The sequence below is a fragment of the Nomascus leucogenys genome, chromosome 1a (assembly GCF_006542625.1).
Source record: "Nomascus leucogenys isolate Asia chromosome 1a, Asia_NLE_v1, whole genome shotgun sequence".
Classification (NCBI taxonomy): Eukaryota; Metazoa; Chordata; class Mammalia; order Primates; family Hylobatidae; genus Nomascus; species Nomascus leucogenys.
The window spans coordinates 94,085,785-94,105,725 of record NC_044381.1 but is presented as its reverse complement, the minus strand read 5'-3'; the positions used below and the strand labels follow the sequence as shown (position 1 = coordinate 94,105,725).

Here is a 19,941-nt window from a genome sequence, read left to right as displayed (position 1 = left end):
AAGTTATTTAATCTCTGAGCCTCACTTTCCTCACTTGCAAAATGGAGATAATACTATTATTAGGGTAGTTACCCTGAAGGGCTGTTGTGAGGATTAAATGAGACAATACGTATAAAGCTGTCTTCAAAAACCTAGCATATTAACTATTAACTTCCTTTCTTTTTTTAATGATACCAACTATCTCTCTATTATATGGAGTGTAAGTAAGCTGGAAATTTTCTGAACAATCTTACTGAAGTGTCTGTCCTATCATCCAGGAACCACTCCCGGAATCTTTAAAATTTAGTGGCAATTACAACTGCCAGATTATTACTCAACAGAAGCTGCAGTGTCCAAAAACCCACCTTTCTCTACATAAACAATTATAAATATTCCTGCCAGATTTGCCTGATCTGAGATTATATAAAGAGTCTAATGATTAGATATGTCAAATCCTATTACAACATAATCCCTACAAAAAAGTTCTTTTTTTTTTTGGAGACGGAGTTTTGCTCTTGTTGCCCAGGCTGGAGTGCAATGGGGCAATCTCAGCTCACTGCAACCTCCCAAGCAGCTAGGATTACAGGTGCCCGCCACCACGCCCAGCTAATTTTTTGTATTTTTAGTAGAGACAGGGTTTCACCATGTTGGTCAGGCTGGTCTTGAACTCCTGACCTCAGGTGATCCACCCACCTCGGCCTCCCAAAGTGCTCGGATTATAGACAGGCATGAGCCACTGCGCCTGGCGAAAAGTTCTTTCTTCTAAGTCCTTTTCAATGACTTTTTGAATCAATATTAGCCTCAAGAACTAAATATACTTAGAAAAATCACTTCTACATAGTACAGTCAGCCTTCTGTATCTGGGGCTTCACAACCATGGATTCAACCAACCACAAATCAAAACATTCAGGAAAAAAATTGTCTCTAGTGAACATGTACAGACTTTTCTTGTCATTATTCCCTAAACAATACAGTATAACAAGTATTTTCTTAAGTATATAAATATGGTATAACAACTATTTACATTTTGTATTAGGTATTGATCTAGAAATGCTTTAAAGTATATGGAAGGATGTGCATAGGTTATGTGCAGATACTACACCATTTTATATCAGGGACTTGAGCATCCTCTGATTTTGGTCCTGGAATCAATCCCCCCCAATTCAAGAGATTCTCCTGCCTCAGCCTTCTGAGTAGCTGGGACTACAGGCACATGCCACCACGCCCAGCTAATTTTTGTATTTTTAGTAGAGATGGGGTTTCACCATGTTGGCCAGGATGGTCCCTACCTCTTGACCTCGTGATCCGCCCACCTCAGACTCCCGAAGTGCTATGATTACAGGCATAAGCCACCGCACCCAGCTTAGTAAGATATATTTTAATGACTAACTTTACAATGTTAATTATGACTTTCAAATTTAGGAATTGTTTTTCATGCTGAATCTACTTATTCCCCAAGGAAATAATTCACCTTTATGTTCTGTGATTACAAAATGATGTATGTTCATTGTAAAAGTTAAAACATTACAGAAATATTTAAGGTAGAAAATATAATTCCCCTAATTCGACCCACTCCCATACCATGGTAACAACCAATAATAATTTGGTATATATTAATATGGATTGTATTTTCTAGGTATATTAATTTAAGCAAGGTTTCCCAAGAATTTATGGTTTTGGTGGGGAGTAAAGAGGGGAGCAAAAATTAGGAAAATTCTTTTGTAAAATATGCTTGCTAATGCTAATAACAGGCTTAAATGCAAAAGGCAGACCACAAAACTGCATATGTAGTAGAATCCATATTTTGTTAAACACACTCTAAAAACAAGTATTAAAAAATATTAGCCATCAGGGAATTGTAAATCAAAATCTTAATGAGATATCATCCAAATACTTGTACATGAATGGTCAGAGCAGCATTATTCATAATAGCCAAAAAGTAGAAACAACCCAAATATTCTTCAACTTATGAATGGATAAGTAAAATGTAGAATAAAATAGAAAGGTATATCAGTAGGCAATAAAAAGAAATGAAGTACTGAACATATGCTACAACATGGATTAATCTTCGAAACATAAGTGAAAAAACCCAGTTACAAAAGACCACGTATTATGGTTCCATATGAACTGTTCAGAATACATAAATCTATAGAGACAGAAAGTGGATTAATAGTTGCTTAGGGCTCAGGAGATGGAGTACAATAGGGAATGATTGCTAATACGTATAGGGTTTCTTCATGGGATAATAAAAATGTACGAAAATTGATTATGGTGATAGTTGCACAACTTTGTAAATACACTACAATCCTTTCAATTGTACAATTTAGGTGAACTGTGTAAGAATTATGTGTGTGTGCATGTATATATATATACACACACACATATATATATATATAATATATATATATATATTTTTGAGATGGAGTCTCTGTCACCCAGGCTAGAGTGCAGTGGCAAGATCTCGGCTCACTGCAACCTCTGCCTTCCGGGTTCAAGCGATTCTCCTGCCTCAGCCTCCCGTGTAGCTGGGACTACATGGAGTGCCACCATGCTCGGCTAATTTTTTGTATTTTTAGTAGAGATGGGGTTTCACCTTGTTAGCCAGGATGGTCTCGATCTCCTGACCTTGTGATCTGCCTGCCTTGGCCTCCCAAAGTGTTGGGACAGGCTTGAGCCACTGCACCCAGCCAAGAATTATATTTTAATAAACTGTTAAAATAACATTTGTTACCTCTGGATGATGAATAACTAGCAGTTTTGTTTTTTTTTTTTTGAGACAGAGTCTCACTCTGTGCCCACTGGAGTGCAGTAGCACAATCTTGGCTCACTGCAACCTCTGCCCTCCGAGTTTAAGCGATTCTCCTGCCTTGGCCTCCCGAGTAGCTGGGATTCCAGGCACCTGCCACCACACCCGGCTAATTTTTTGTATTTTTAGTAGAGATGGGGTTTCACCATCTTGGCCAGGCTGGTCTTGAACTCCTGACCTCATGATCCACCTGCCTCAGCCTCCCAAAGTGCTGGGATTACAGGCGTGAGCCACCGTGCCCAGCGATTTTTATTTTCTTATATCTTTTTCTAATTTCCAATTTTTTAGTAATGACTGAGAACATTATTTTTTAAGTCAAGGGAAAATTATTTTCCAAAGTGCTCCTTATGAGAATTAGAGTGCAACTAGTCAACAGACTAGAGGTTGGGATGGAGCTGCCACTTGTATTCATTTACTCATTCATTAAACACCTACTATGTACTCCAGAAATTGTCCCAGCATGAGAGAAGTTCTAACTCCTAATCAAATATAACAGTTTAACACAAGACTCCCTTCAAAAGATAAATTATGCATCATACCACCTCTGCCTTAACTTAGCACCAAAGGTTATATTCAGTTATATCAAGAAGTATCAAGCAACTTTCTCTTCATTAAAGTAATTGTTTTTCAAATTTTAAAACTCATTTTATGTAAAATAATATCACAGCACCAATTCATACTTTTGCAGCAAACAAGGTATACCAAAAAAAGTCAATTAGCAACAAGAGGTAGTAACTCAAAAACACTGGGAATCATTTCTTTACGATACTTTTTGGCTATGAGGTCAACTATAAAAAGAATCTTTACATAAAATGCTACCAATTAGAAAATTAAAACAAAAATCAAAAGAATTCCTTGGAAATGGTTGGCCTTAAAAGTTGAAAAGAAAAAGGAAAAGTGAAAAATAAAAAAGGAAAAGGAGGGATAAGAGGCATATGCTCAAGCAATGGGTTATTTCAATGACATTTAGATAATGCCTATCAGTAAAAATTAAATGCTCAGACTCTCCAGAGATAGTAAGGTAAAAAAGTTTTACCTTAGCTTCATCTAAATTCTTAATCTGGAGTGCAAAACAAGACGTTTATGTTTTGAAAACTTTCACTAGCTATACTGATGTGCAGCCAGGGTTCCTAATCACTACATTAAGTATATTTAATAACGTCCCAAAGAAAACAACGGAATGAGAAATCTGTTCTATACCTTAAAAACATCTTTAGATACAGTGTAACAAATACATTGGAGGGAAAAAAACTGAAGAGCCAGGACACTACATGCACTACCCATACTCCATAAGGCTAGTTGAGACAAGATGTGGCCTTGAACTAGAGAAAAAGACACTAGGGTTAAGGGCTAACTCATGAAGCAGAATCTAATGACCAAATGGTTATGGCAAGTGAAGGAAAAAAAAGGCAAAAATGATTCCAATATCTCTAGTTTTTATAACCAGATGGCTAGTGATGCCATTAACCAATGAATGGAAGGCAAAAAGGGAAGGTGGTTTGAAAGTCAGAAAGAGGAGTTAATAGAGAAAAGGTCAAAGGGACTTAATGTATTATTTTTAATGTTTCACTTTTCATGAAGGATGTGTACATAGATGTTCATTTTATTATCCCTCCAACTAGCTGGGACTACAGGCGGCGCCACTAAGCCCGGCTAATTTTTGTCTCTTTTGTTGAGACAGGTGGTTTCGCCATGTTACCCAAGCTGGTCTCGAACTCTTGGGCTAAAGCAATCTGCCAGCCTCAGCCTCCCAAAATACTGGGATTACAGGCGTGAGCCATTGCTCACAGCCCTTATAATCCTTTTAAAAATTTAACCTACTTGTATCACAAAATTCAACCAGAGGTCAAAACTCAGAAACGCACTGAGAATCACTGCTTTTATACACTTTCGTATGCATGACATATGTCATAGTGAAAAAAAAAAAAAAAAAAACGGAAGGTGAAGACAGTGCATTTGGTTTTGGACCTAATGAGTTTGCAGGTTTTAGGGGAAAGTACAGAACTATCAACTCATGAGATGGAGGCTAGAGAATAAGGTTTAGGTAGGGCATGGTGGCTTACACCTGTAATCGCAGCACTTTGGGAGGCTGAAGCAGGCGGATCACTTCAGGTCAGGAGTTCAAAACCAACCTGGCCAACATGGTGGAACCCCATCTCTACTAAAAACACAAAAATTAGCTGGGCGTGGTGGCGGGCGCCTGTAATCTCAGTTACTCCGAAGGCTGAGGCAGGAGAATCGCTTGAACCTGGGAGGTGGAGGTTGCAGTGAGCCGAGATGGTGCCTCAGTACTCCAGTCTGGGCGACAGAGCAAATAGGGTGTGGAAAAGAACAAGGTTTGGAAATGAAAAGAATAAGGTTTGGACATGGTTGGCACATAGGGACAATGCCATGGAAGCAAGCAAGAAGCCTCGAGGAGAGCCTGTGGAAGACCATTTGGGTTATAGCAATGACTGAGGAACAACTAAAAGGACAGCGTTAACCAAAACTGAAAATAACCAAAGGGATAGAAGCTTTTACTAATTCCCTTTCCCTTTCTCCATGGCACATAGGAGAAAATCAATTTTTAAAAAGCTACATTTATGGTTATCTTACTGTAATCCTGTGGCAGGTCCAGAATTTCCAAATAGATGGGGTTAGAGGAGTAATCTGGAAGGAAGACTTGAAGACGCTTTTGCATAGTACTCTACATTAAGGTGGAAAATATCAGTTGGCCATATCAAAAAACTGAGGAAAAGCGATTTGAGGGAAATATTTCCCTCCCCTTTGGCACCACGATTGCTATGTTCTAGGAACTAAACCAAACCAAACCTCTTACCTAATCTCCTTTCTTCCTCATAACAAGCCTATTAAGCAGATGAGGAAATTGAGGCTAGCTTGGAATAGAAACTGGCTCAGGGTCACAAAGCACCTAAGGAGCTCTTTAGCTCTCCCACAGCTTTCTACAGCTCTTTATATGTAACTAGTGTTTCTCATTACCCATCTTGATATAATGTGTATTTATGTGCGTTAGCTTCTCAATGGCAGAGTTAGTGTTACTCATTTCTGTATCCTTGTAGCCAAGAACAAGTATGTATTTTGTTAAATTAAGCATGTGAAAGAAGCAGGTGAGGACAGCATGAAGAAAGGCATCAGGGGAAAGTTTCAAGAAATGGATGGTTAGCAGCGTCAAATGGTACAGAGAGAGCTATCAGTCTATCTTAAATCATCATTGGCATTCAACTGATATTCCATATTCGTTTACTGAACGTCTACTACACGCAGGACATTGTGTTAAGCACTACAAACATATAGGAAAAATAAAAGTCTGTTACAAATAAAAGGATTTTCGGGGAAGTAGCCTCATCTAAATTCTTGCTCAGGAAAGCAAAACGAAGAGTCAGGCCTGCAACTGCCTACATCTTATTTGGCTCAGGTAAATCGAGGGACAACTCAAAAGAGTCACAGCGCATCTTTAATAAAACTTCTCATGGAAGACGAGATAAAGAAGAGCCACAGAAACTCAGTCTCAGTAACGATGGCCGGTGGCCAGGGAGGCGGACTTCCCCCGGAGTCTCCCGCCTCCTAAGCAGCGCTGGGGCTGCCCCTAGCTGCCCCTCCGTAGTCTGGGGCGGGAAAAAGCAGACACTTACCGCAAAAGACACTGCTAAAGCCGTGGCCCTAAGGGGCCGGGAATTCCTTAGCGAGGCCCCACGCCGTCGAGAGAAACCCAAGAAAGCTGGGAGCAGACAGACAGGTACGACCCCACAACCCAACTTTCCGACCTAGATAAAGTAGGGTCCCAACGCCCAGGACCGCGTCGTCAACTCCCACCAGCTGGAAGACCGACGGAGCGCCACCGAACCTTCCGCCCAATGAGGAAACGTCACCACTCCGCGTAGTCCAGTCTTTCGAGAGGAGGATTCACTTCCGCTTCCGGGGCACACGCCGCGTTTCTTCTACGCGGCTCCTGAAGCAGTTTAGATGTTTGATTACACTGGTTTTTGGTTTCAGTTTCCTACCGCTGAATAACTGCAGTAGTAAAGTTAGTGGTAAAATAGGAGGCTGTCTAGGGACGTGATTTCGGGGAAGAAGTCAGGCCTCGACGAGCCACCTTAAAAAAAGTGACTAGGCGGAGCACTCCCAGCTAAGAGCGGAAAGATGAGAGATGGAGGTGTGACTGAAGGCAGGGATCCCGGGGCGCACGTGAGACCTCCGCAGAGGGGCGGGGCTTAGGGCTTCGCAGACTAGAGGCTTGTTCCGCGGAAGGTGGGGGCGGTCTCTGCTTGCGCATGCACAGTGCCAGCCAGTGCCTGCGCGGCTTGCTCCTGCAAGGTAAAATTTCCCACTGCGAAGCAGGCAGGGATGCTGCGGCCGCTTCGCGCTGTGGCTCCTGCCGACCGCCAGGCGCTGCTACAGTGGATGCGAACTGCCCGTAAGTGTAAGTGACCAGAGCCAGAGGCAGGCGGTGGGGGCAAGGATATGCTGCAGGCGTTGACTTTGAGGACTTAGGCGGGGTGAAGCCAACAGCCTTCCTTGGGATCGTTGTGCTGGTCTCTGCTCTCCTGGGGGGTAGATTGACCAGGGCTCAGAGTGCTCTAACGGAAAAGCGAGTTAGTTGCTCGCCACACGTAGAGACCAATTAACAAGAGCGAGCCCTGGCATACAAGAAGAGGGATTTTATTTCCGAAGCCAGCCCGCTTCGCCCTTGGAGCAAAACAGCGGGCATTTTGTAAGGTACGACAGGAAATGAGCAAGAGGTCTCTGCGAGCTGGTGCCTTATCTACCGGGTAGTTGAGTTGGTGCCTTTCTGAGCAGAAATAAGTTGTAAAAGTGGCCAAGTGGGTATGCTTTCTGCTTACCCTTCTGAGGCGACCCCTGGCGGTGGGAGTTGCGTCTTGGATCTCGTAGATGAATTTGCTCTGTAGAGAATGGTCTGGTGAGGGGAGTTGAGAGGTTATTTTGCATTTCAAAAAGGGCTAAGTGGGAAGTGTAGTGGGGAGGGGAAAAGAGGGGAAAAAATAAACTATCTCTTGGAAAATGGGGGTAATCGGATACAGTACCACTTGGAATTAATTGAGTGTGGGAAGACCTGGTTCTGAGTGGTATGTGAGTTTGCAGCAGACTTCGGACAAGCCTTTAGAGCTCCTTGTGCCTAACCCTTTTTCTGAAAGAAAATAGAGGGTTAGCCCTCCTCCCCATTACTCCCACAAACTTGTTAGGATTGGTACGTTGCCACCTGAAAAAGCACTTTGCAGGAGAGGTTTTAGGCTGTAGCGTTAGTAGGAAGTGTTAAAAGAAAAACCTTAGCCAAGTTAAATTTAACAGTCTGAGCAAAGAACGATTCGCGAATCGGGCAGGCTCAGAGAGATTGCAGCGCAGCCAAGTGTTGAAGATTTATAGACAGAAAAAGGCTGCAGTGAGCTTTGATCCCGCTGCTTCACTCCAGCCTGAGCGACGCAAGACCCTGTCTCTTTAAACACACACATTAAAACTGAGGAAATGTGGTAGCTAGATCTAGTTATTGAAAAATGGGATAGATGTGTTCTGGCAAAGGAAAGCCTGATGAAAGCTCAAGAAAATAGGATATGCTTATGTTTGGTAACTATAGCAAACTATCCTATGCCTGTATGTGAGTGTGTGTGTGTGTGTGTGTGTGTGTATTTTGAGACAGAGTTTCACTCTTGTTGCCCAGGCGGGGGTGCAGTGGCGCCATCCGGCTCACTGCAACCTCCACCTCCCAGATTCGAGCGATTTTGAGTGGCTGGGATTACAGGCATCCGCCGCCACGTCCGGCTCATTTTTGTATTTGTAGTAGAGACGGAGTTTCACCATGTTTCCCAGGCTGGTCTCAAACTGCTGACCTCAAGTGATCTTCCTGCCTGGGCCTCCCAGAGTGCTGGGATTACAGGCGTGAGCCACCATGCCTGGCCACTATGCCTGTATTTTGCTGAATGTTGATTTCCATGGTTATTTTTATTCAAACTCATGACTTGAAATGTCATTGTTAGCTGATGACTTTCAATTTTAGATTTTTAACCTCGACCTCTTAAAATTCTTTGTGATGTTAGAGTCAGTAGGTTTAGGTATTATAATTATCATTATTACACATTTTAGGAGTCATTTTAGATAAGATGTCAAACTGAAGTTAACAGGAACATCTGATAGTGAGATTTGACCTGGAAAGTATAGAAAACCAGATATACAGCTTTGGTTATTTATTTGTTTATTGAGACGGATTCTCAGTCTGTCACCAGGCTGGAGTGCAGTAGCACGATCTTAGCTCATTGCAACCTCTGCCTTCTGGATTCAAGTGATTCTCCTGCCCCTAGAGTAGCTGAGATTACAGGCACGAACCACCGCGTCCAGCTAATTTTGGTATTTTTAGTAGAGACGGGGTTGCACTATGTTGGCTAGGCTGGTCTTGAACTCCTGACCTCGTGATCTGCCCTCCTCCGCCTCCCAAAGTGCTGGATTACCGGCGTGAGCCACCGCGCCCAGCCGGATACAGCTTTATTTCTATATACACAAAATCAAGATAAGAATTTCCATAATATACTGAGTCTCTTATCACTTCATCTAAACCCTATGTTGCGCATTTCTTTTTTGTTTTTGAGATGGAGTCTCACTCTGTCGCCCAGGCTGGAGTGCAGTGGCACAATCTCGGCTCACTGCAAGCTCCGCCTCCCGGGTTCACGCCATTCTCCTGCCTCAGCCTCTCGAGTAGCTGGGACTACAGGCGCCCGCCACCACGCCTGGCTAATTTTTTGTATTTTTAGTAGAGACGAGGGTTTCACCTTGTAAGCCGGTATGGTCTCGATCTCCTGACCTCGTGATCTACCCGCCTCCGCCTCCCAAAGTGCTGGTATTACAGGCGTGAGCCACCATGCTCGGCCGCACATTTCATTCTTCATATCCCATTTGTCAATAAAACAGCACCGATTTACATCTTTTTTTCACATTCCTCAGCACAAGGTCATTTATTCTGAAAGCACTGAGTGCCTACTAAGATGTCACATACTGCCTAGAGCTGGCAATTGTAAAATTACTAAAACATCCTTGCCCTCAAGATTTGTTTTGTTTTGTGGAGCCATTTGCAATCTAAATCTTGATTTTTTTTTTTTCCTGTGTTTTGTTTGTTTTTGAGATAGGATCTCTGTCACCTAGGCCGGAGTGCAGTGGCACCATCATAGCTCACTACAGCCTCACACTCTTGGCCTCAAGGGATCTTCCCACCTCAACCTCCTAAAGTGTTCAAATTACAGGCATGAGCTACTGTACCCAGCCTCAAATTTTAGAGATATCAATTGAGACTCTATTTTTCAAAATCAGGAAGACTTGAAAGAATGTTTTGGATAATTTTGTAAACAAGTGCCAATATATTTTTACTTTTCTTTTTTTTTTTTTTTTGAGACAGAGTCTTGCTGTCGCCCAGGCTGGAGTGCAATGGCACGATCTTGGCTCACTGCAACCTCCACTTCTTGGGTTCAAGTGATTCTCCTGCCTCACCCTCCTGAGTAGCTGAAACTACAGGCGCTTGCCACCATGCCTAGCTAATTTTTTTGTATTTTTAGTAGAGACGGGGTTTCACTGTGTTAGCCAGGATGGTCTCAATCTCCTGACCTCGTGATCTGCCCACCTCGGTCTTCCAAAGTGCTGGGATTACAAGCGTGAGCCACTGCGCTTGGCCCTATTTTTACTTTTTTTAAAGTTACTTTTTGTTGTTGTTTTTAAAGAAAGGGTCTCACTCTGTCACCCAGGCTGGAGGCTGGTGTGCTGTGACACCGTCATAGCCCACTGCAGCTTTGACCTCCTGGGCTCAAGCAGTCCTCCCACCTCAGCATCCTGAGTAGCTGGACTATGGTGCAAACCACCACACCTAGCCTTTTTAAATTTCCTGTAGAGACAGGGTCTCACTATGTTGCCCAGGCTGGTCTCAAACTCTTGGCCTCAAGAGATCCTCCCACCTTGGCTTCCCAAAGTGCTGGGATTACAGGCATGAGCCATCATATCTTATCTAAAGGTACTTCCTGTGCCTCTCTTCAGCAGACCCTGTAGTGAGGAAGCTCAAGCAATTTGTTAAACAATTTAAAAAATAACTTGAGTTTCTGAAGAATGTTTATTAACACGAATATTTTAAGAAGTGAGGCGGCCGGGCAGTGGCCCACGCCTGTAATCATAGCACTTTGGGAGGCCAAGATAGGCGAATTGCCTAAGCTCAGGAATGTGAGACCAGCCTGGGCAACATAGTGACAACCTGTCTAAAAAAAAAAAATTTAAGTAGTGAGAGTATCACTGAGCTTAAAATAAAGGAGTATGGTTATTTATAATCCTTAAAGTAGTGTATTAGTATACCTTCTTTATTGTGGTAAAATATATGTAAAACAAAATTTACCATTTTGACCTTTTTTTTTTTTTCCTTCAGACAGAGTCTTGCTCTTTGCCCAGGCTAGAGTGCAATGGCACAGTCGTGGCTCACTGCAACCTCCGCCTCCCAGGTTCAAGCGATTCTCCTGCCTCAGCCTTCTGAGTAGCTGGGATTACAGGTGTGCACCACACCTGGCTAATTTTTGTATTTTTAGTAGAGATGGGGTGTCACTGTGTTGGCCAGGATGGTCTCGATCTCTTGACCTCATGATCTGCCCGCCTCGCCTTCCCAAAGTGCTGGGATTACAGGTGTGAGCCACCGCACCCAGCCCATTTTGACCATTTTTGACTATATAGTCAAGTGGCATTAAATATGTTCACGTTGTTTTGTAAATATCATCACTATTAATCTCCAGAACTCTTGTCTTCCCAAACCAAAACTCTTAGTATACCTTTTTATGAAGTGGTCTAAGTACAGCACAAAAGATTCTTCTAAACAACCGTTTTTCATTTTCCTAATTAGATTTCCTTTTTCCCGGGGAAAATTTTTTTTTTTTTTGAGACGGAGTCTCACTCTGTTGCCCAGGCTGGAGTGCAGCCTCCTGAGTAGCTGGGGTTACTGGCACATGCCGCCAAGTCCGTCTGATTTTTATATTTTTACTAGAGGTGGGGTTTCACCATGTTGGCCAGGCTGGTCTCGAATTCCTGACCTCAGGTGATCCGCCTACCTCGGCCTCCCAAAGTGCTGGGATTACAGACCTGAGCCACTGCGCCTGGCCTCTCCTATAGTTTTTAAATAAATTTTAAAATCTCTGGCATTAAGTCATTTAAATAATGTCTTGCATGACATTTGCCTAGACTTTTAATTTAAATTATAACTCTTGAATTTTTATACCATTTGATGGAATAGCAAGAGACAACGCTAGATGTTGAGTATGGCTTTGGTTTTGAGTTTAAGAGTTTATTAAAACTAGACAACATGGCTGTGTGCAGTGGCTCATGCCTGTAATCCTGGCACTTTGGGAGGCGAGGTGGGCAGATCACCTGAGGTCAGGAGTTTGAGACCAGCCTGGCCAACATAGTGAAACCCTGTCTCTACTAAAAATACAAAAAAAAAAAAAAAATTAGCCAGGCATGGTGGTGTGCACCTATAGTCCCAGCTACCCGGGAGGCTGAGGCAACAGAATTGCTTGAACCCAGGAGGCTGAGGTTGCAGTGAGCCAAGATTGTGCCACTGCACTCCAGCCTGGGCGACAGAGTGAGCCTCCATCTCAAAAAAAAAAAAAGAAAAGAAACAGGATGTAAAACAAAGGTGGGATCTTAGATGTTTCTTTGTACAGCTTAGGCTAGGAAATAATGAGCACTAGTGTCGGAAAGATAAACCAAGTCTGAGGGGCAATGCAGGCAAAAACAAGTTCCTCTCCCCCAAAAAAAAGATAAAATAAAAAGCAGTTAAAATACAGCAGTACTGGAACTCATTGATTCTGAGCCTCTGGCAGAGTATCTTTTCCCTACTATTTTCCTGATGTGTATGAAGTGGGCTCTTGACCTAGATTTCAAAGTGTAGGAGACTGATTGCAATCCATTAAGTGAGGGGAGTTGAGAACCAGAACTGCAAGTGGGGTCCCCAATAGGGCATATAAAAAAGATAATGCAACAGCAGTCTGTTAACAGATTCTACTCTGAAGGCTCTCGTTATTTCCTGAATATGCAAAATAGAAATGAGGACATTAAACCAATAACTCATACAAAGTCTCTCCTTTTCTTTTTTTTTTTTTTTTTTGAGATGGAGTCTCACTCTGTCGCCCAGGCTGGAGTGCAGTGGCGCGATCTCAGCTCACTGCCAGCTCCACGTCCTGGGTTCATGCCATTCTCCTGCCTCAGCCTCCTGAGTAGCTGGGACTACAGGTTCCTGCCACCACACCCGGCTAATTTTTTTGTATTTTTTTGGTAGAGACGGATTTCACCGTGTTAGCCAGAATGGTCTTGATCTCCTGACTTGCTGATCCGCCCCACTCAGCCTCCCAAAGTGCTGGGATTATAGGTGTGGGCCACCGCGTGTGGCCCATGCCTGGCTAATTTTTGTATTTTTAGTAGAGACAGGGTTTCACCATGTTGGTTGATCTCGAACTCCTGACCTCAGATGACCCGCTCACCTTGGCCTCCCAAAGTGCTGGGCTTACAGGCATGAGCCACCGTGCTGGGCCTCTTCTTTTAGACAGAGTCTTGCCGCGTCACCCAGGCTGGAGTGCAGTGGTGTGAACACAGGGCTCACTGCAGCCTCAACTTCCCAAGTTCAAGTGAGCCTCCTCCCTCAGCCCAAGTAGCTGGGATTATAGGTGCGTGCCATCATACTTGGCTAATTGTTGCATTTTTTGGTAGTGACAGCGTTTCACCATGTTGTCCAGGGTGATCTCATACTCCTGAGCTCAATTATTTCACCAACCTCAGCCTCCCAAAGCACTAGGATTGCAGGTGTGAGCCACTGCGCCCAACTGCTCATACAGTTTCTATTAAGGATCAAGTTACAGAGGGTAGAAAATTAAGGTTTGCAGGAAGGAAATTAACCAGATAGTCAAGAAGTATTTAAATGCTTAAAATAACAAGAGGTGACTAGACACTTACAGGAGATTCTCTGTATCCTTTGTTGTAAACACCTCTTCATTGAGTAGAATTCAACATGTTGCTGAGCAGTAGCTACAGAGCTTTTATAGGTTCTATTAAATGAATAAAATTGTACTTTTCTCTCAATCGCATTTGTTGTCTATTAAAAATGGCCAGGATATGTGAAAAGAATAATACATCATGAGTAAGTGGGTTTATCTCAGGAATGCCCTGTTGGTTTAACATTAGAAAATCAATGTAATTCACCAAATTTGCTAAAACATACGTACAGTCATACATCATTTAACAACAGGGACAGGTGCTGAGAAATGCATCGTTAGGCCATTTCATTGTTGTGCGAGCATCATGGAATGTACAGTACTTACCCAAACCTAGATTTTATAGCCTGTTGCACCTTCTACAAACCTGTACAGCATGTTCCTGTAGCAGCTGTAGGCAGTTGTAACACTGTGGTTAGTATATGTGTATCTAAACATAGAAAAGGTACAGTAAAAATATGACATTGTAATCTTATGGGACCACCATGGTGTGTGCAGTCTGTCATTGATGGAAGTGTCATTATGTAGTACGTGACTGTATTTCGGAATTGTTAAGAGAGTGGGTTTTGGCCGGGCACAGTGGCTCAAGCCTTTAATCCCAGCACTTTGGGAGGCGGAGGTGGGCGGATCATCTGAGGTCAGGAGTTCAAGACCAGCCTGACCAACATAGAGAAACCCCCATCTCTACTAAAAATACAAAAAATTAGCCGGACGTGGTGGCACATGCCTGTAATCCCAGCTACTCAGGAGGCTGAGGCAGGAGAATTGCTTGAACCCGAGAGGTGGAGGTTGTGGTGAGCTGAGATGACGCCATTGCACTCCAGCCTGGGCAACGACAGCAAAACTCTGCCTCAAAAAAAAAAAAAGAGAGTGGGTTTTAAATGTTCTCGACATAGAGAAATAATAAATTTGGCCGGGTGCAGTGGCTCACGCCTGTAATCCCAGCACTTTGAGAGGCTGAGGCCGGAGGATCACCTGAAGTCGGGAGTTCGAGACCAGCATGGAGAAACCCCGTCTCTACTAAAAAAAAAATACAAAATTAGCCAGGCGTGGTGGCGCATGCCTGTAATCTCAGCTACTCAGGAGGCTGAAACAGAAGAATCGCTTGAACCCAGAAAGTGGAGGTTACGGTGAGCCGAGATCACGCCATTGCACTCCAGCCTGGGCAACAAGAGCAAAACTCTGTCCCAAGAAAAACAAAGAAATAATAAATATGTGGTGATGAATATGTTAGCCCGATTTGATCATTCTACAATGTATACATTCTACCCCATAAATATATACAATTATTATTTGTCAATTAAAAATAAAATTTTAAGAAAATGGCTGAGTAGACTTGTGATGTGGAGGGCCTTAAAAATCTCGAGATTTGATACACTGAAAAGTAGAAAATCATTAAAAATTTGTAAGGAGAGGGAGTGATATAAAAGTGAGGTTTAAGCAAGATTCGCTTAGGTGAACAAGGTATTTTATAGTGGGGAGAAGCTGATATTCAGGAACTGGTTATGAGTTTGTAATGGTATTCAGAGTGTGAGATGATGACTGTGGCTATGAGATAGTTGAATTGGGAATGAAGGGAAAATAGGTTTCAGAAGAAAAAGTGGTGGGACTGAATACCTGACTAGGTAACAAAAAGTGAGGTTTGATTCATAGGCTGTCAGCTTTGGGGACTTTTCTTTCCCCATATAATTAATTAGATGTAAGCAGGAAATTTTAAAGAATTGATTTTGCCCTTTAGAGAAGCTCTTCTTTCTCCATTCCCTTCCCCTCTATGTATGTAATTTGAGAAAAGCTGTACTATCCTTTAGGCAGCTGATTAGCACCTTCCTTTAATCTTTTTCCAAGCAACATAGTATTACCACACATTCCCTGTTTACGTGTTGAGAGGTGTTCCACCTCACTAGTAATTAAATAAATGCAAATTAAAACAAGCAGGTTTTTTTAGTTTTATTATTTTTTCAGGTAGGATCTCACTCTGGTTGACCAGGCTGGAGTGCAATCCTGTGATCATGGCTCACTGCAGCCTTGACCTCCCGGGCTCAGGTGATCCTCCCACCTCAGCCTCCCGAGTAGCTGGGACTATAGGCATACACCACCACGCCCAGCTACTTTTTAATTTTTTTTGTAGAGATGGGGTTTCACCATGTTGCCCAGGCTGGTCTCAAATCCCTGGACTCAAGCAATCTGCCTGCCTTGACCTCCCAAAGTGCTGGGATTACAGGCGTGAGCCACCGTACCCTGCCCAAGTTTGTTTTTATGATAATATTCAGTGTTGTGAGGATTTGATGAGACTTGTGTTCTTTTTATTTTATTTTTTAGTTTTTGAGAGGGAGTCTCATGCCCAGGCTGGAGTGCAGTGGAGTCGTCTCAGCTCGCTGCAACCTCCAGCTCCTGGGTTCAAGGAATTTTTCTGCCTCATCCTCCCAAGGATTACAGGCGTGTACCACCATGTCCAGCTAACGATGAGACAGGATTTTACCATATTGGCCAGACTGGCCTGGAACTCCTGACCTCAAGTGCTCTGCCTGCCTCAGCCTCCCAAAGTGCTGGGATTACAGGCATGAGCCACCACGCCCAGCCAGAGACTCGTGTTCTTTTTTATTTCTGTTAAACTGATGTCCTTCAAGAAAGAAAGAAATGTGCAAATATGTAGGAAAAGCCTTTTAAATGTTGAAGCACTTCTAAAAATTTATAGTAAGGAAATAATCAGATGCAAAGAGATGATGTTTGCCAAAATGTTTGTTGCAGTATTCTCAGTTTTATACAATTATAACTATATTTAACTGTCTGAGGGTAGCAGTGAATGGTTAAATAGAGACTACACAGCCTTCAAAAGTAAAGTTTACACAAATTTTAATTTTAATGACATAGCATAAATGCTTAGGATATGCAGTGGGTTCTCCATATCCACAGATTGTACATTTGTACATTGATCCAGCAGAGAGTTGAAAGTATTTCAAAAATAATAATATACTATTTTTAGAAATAGAGCATAACAACTTTTTTTTGAAACGGAGTTTTGCTCTTGTCGCCCAGGCTGGAGTGCAGTGGCACAAATCTCGGCTCACTGCAACCTCTGCCTCCCGGGTTCGAGCAATTCTCCTGCCTCAGCCTCCCGAGTAGCTGGGACTACAGGTGCCTGCCACCACATCTGGCTAGTTTTTGTATTTTTAGTAGAGACGGAGTTTCACCATGTTGACCAGGCTGGTCTCGAGCTCCTGATCTCAGGTGATCCACCTGCCTCGGCCTCCCAAAGTGCTAGGATTACAGGCATGAGCCACCGTACCCGGCTGCATGTCTGCTACTCCTGAATTGACATCGCTACTTACGTATCTAAAATGGCAGGGTATAGATGGTGCCACTATTCTCTCATCAGGATACTTTCCATTAAGGTTAGTGGAACTGCGCAACCATTCATAGCTCAGATTCATCAGTCAGAAAAGAACCCCAGATGATTATGCTGTTCATAAAAAACAATTTTCTTTAGTATTTTGGTTCTGCTTTAATCTTAATCCCTAGGGTAATAGATGAGACACTCAAGTTCAGAGAGCTGCGGAAGTCATTTGAGAGAGCAGTCGGGCCCAAGTGGTTTCCTTATGCCGAGGCAGCACGTCATCCTTTTTCCTCAAAAATAGCAGCAACAACATTCCCGCAGCTTGCCTCCGCAGCATTATATCATGCTGCAGAAACCAGCTCAACTATGCAAAACTACCACCAGGATTGGCCGACACCAGGAGGGATTCCAGAGACCACGCTGCAGGGAGCATACAGAAAGAAAACTAAGAGATCAGGTCAGTTAGCATTCACTGATGAGCAATGGGAAAGTCTCAGCTCATGGTGTCACATGAGAATGCACATGATGTGCATTCTGGTAATGCAACACTTAGATCAAAAAGCAAGAGGAGAAGTGAATGTCTGACATCATTGACTGAGGATAGTTCATGAAGAGATAAATAAAAGTAAATATGTTAAATTTACTCTGAGTGCTTCTTAAAGTTTCTCCTATTCTTCCTAACCCCACAGTCTCTTCAGCCTAATCAGCCCTAAATTTGGTTTTAAACAGTTTTTCATGTAGTGCTTCAGCCATGTCCCCAATTCTTTTGAGTCCTCAACCCTTTGACTCATCAGTACTATTCATTCAACAAATATTTTTTGAGAGTATACTGTTTGCTAGGCTCTGGAAAAACAATCAAGGCCCAACAAGAGCCAATGATGTGATCGTAACTACATCCAGGTCCTTGTTTTTTCCTCCGTTCCATTTCCCTCAGTTGTATTCATGATGAAGCTCACCTTTTTCTTTCTTCTACATTTGCCCCTTACACTTTTACTTATTCTTCTGTTCCTTTATTGTTAGAATTAGTTCTCATTTTTGGCTGGGCATGGTGGCTCACGCCTGTAATCCCAGCACTTTAGGAGGCTGAGGTGGGTGGATCACGAGGTCAGGAGATTGAGACTATCCTGGCTAACACAGTGAAACGCTGTCTCTACTAAAAATACAAAAAAAATTAGTTAGGCGTGGTGGCGGGCGCCTTAGTCCCAGCTACTCGGGAGGCTGAGGCAGGAGAATGGCTTGAACCCAGGAGGCGGAGCTTGCAGTGAGCCAAGATCGTGCCACTGCACTCCAGCCTGGGTGACAGAGTGAGACTCCGTCTCAAAAAAAAAAAAAAAAAAAAAAGAATTAGCTCTCATTTTTCTTCTCCAGAACTCTTTCAGGCTCCTTCAAATCCTAACCCTTACAGGAAACCTATGTTATGAATATTGTTTTGTAAAGCAAGGCTAATAATCTCTTCTTGGCCAGGTGTGGTGACTCATACCTATAATCCCAGCCCTTTTGGAGGCTGAGGTGAGAGGATCATTTGAGCCTAGGAGTTCAAGACCAGCCTGGACAGCATAGCAAGACCCCATCTCTATTAAAAAAAAATTTCCACCCACTAACCTGAAAACAGCAATTCTCCATGTGGTTTTCAGACTATAAATAACTGAATAAAGGAGCTAAATTTGTGGTTTTTTTTTTTGAGACAGAGTCTTGCTCTTGTTGCCCAGGCTGGAGTGCAGTGGTGCGATCTTGGCTTACCGCAACCTCCACCTCCCAGGTTCAAGTGATTCTTCTGCCTCAGCCTCCCATGTAGCTGGGATTACAGGCACCTGCCACCATGCCTGGCTAATTTTTGTATTTTTAGTAGAGATAGGGTTTCACTATGTTGGTCAGGCTGGTCTCAAAACTCCTGGCCTAGTGATCCACCCACCTCTGCCTCCCAAAGTGCTGGGATTACAGGCATGAGCCACTGCGCCCGGCCCAACTTTTTATCTTAAATTTCCTTCTGATCCTTATACATCCATACCTGATTTGTATGTACCAACCAAGTTTCTTTGTTTAAATGTAGATACATTTTTAGGTATTCAAGCAGAATGGTTTATTATAGTTAAGGTAAAAGGAATCAAACATTTGTTTCTTTGTAGCCACTTGCTAGTATATCGTATACCACTAATATTAACAAATGACTACTATTTATAAGCATGAAGTTTTAATAGCATTTTATTATTTGAAAACTGCACTCTGGGATAAGATTACTTGTTAAATATTTTAATGGTAAGTCACTGACATGTAGGACTCAGAAGACCTGGTATTAGTTTAAATTTTTTCCCCTATTATTAACTAATATAATTTCTTTGAAGAAATGTTTCTGGGTAAATATTTATAAAATATGCTACTTAGGATAGACAAAATGATCTATGAGATTCCTTTCAACTAGAGTTTTATCTATTTCTCATGACCTGTTTTGCATCCTTCCTGGTCGAAAAGTTGCTAAGGTCTCAGAAATAAAACGAAAGTAGAGCAGTTACTTGCATAAGCAAAACATGTCTTACTGTGCCTTTTTGTTGCTCTCAGAATGTTAGCATACAGACCGCAGACATTTTGCTTTATTTAGCAATAAAAAGATACTTCTTTGTACTTTGTTTCTTTTGACGTTTTTCTCTCCACCAGTTGCAGCAGCAGCCGGAACCCACAGTTCACATTGGTGCATTCCTTTATGATGAAGACTTATTGATTCATTATATGAGAAAGGAAAAATAAGCAGAAACTACTGCATGATGTGCAGCTCACACCAGACAGCACCTTTAGGTAGGCACTTAGGTATGCAAATC

The 19,941-nt window shown here is 42.6% G+C and overlaps 1 protein-coding gene across 1 annotated transcript in view; it reads right to left on the bottom strand.

The window, feature by feature from the left end:
- The window catches only part of SRP54 (signal recognition particle 54), a 43,847-nt gene extending 36,901 nt beyond the window's left edge, over window positions 1–6,946 (bottom strand). The window contains exon 1 of the mRNA XM_030813389.1: window positions 6,418–6,946. The gene's annotated coding sequence lies outside the window, so the exon portion shown is untranslated. The remainder of the gene's footprint in view (window positions 1–6,417) is intronic.
- Between the last annotated feature and the right edge of the window lie 12,995 nt (window positions 6,947–19,941).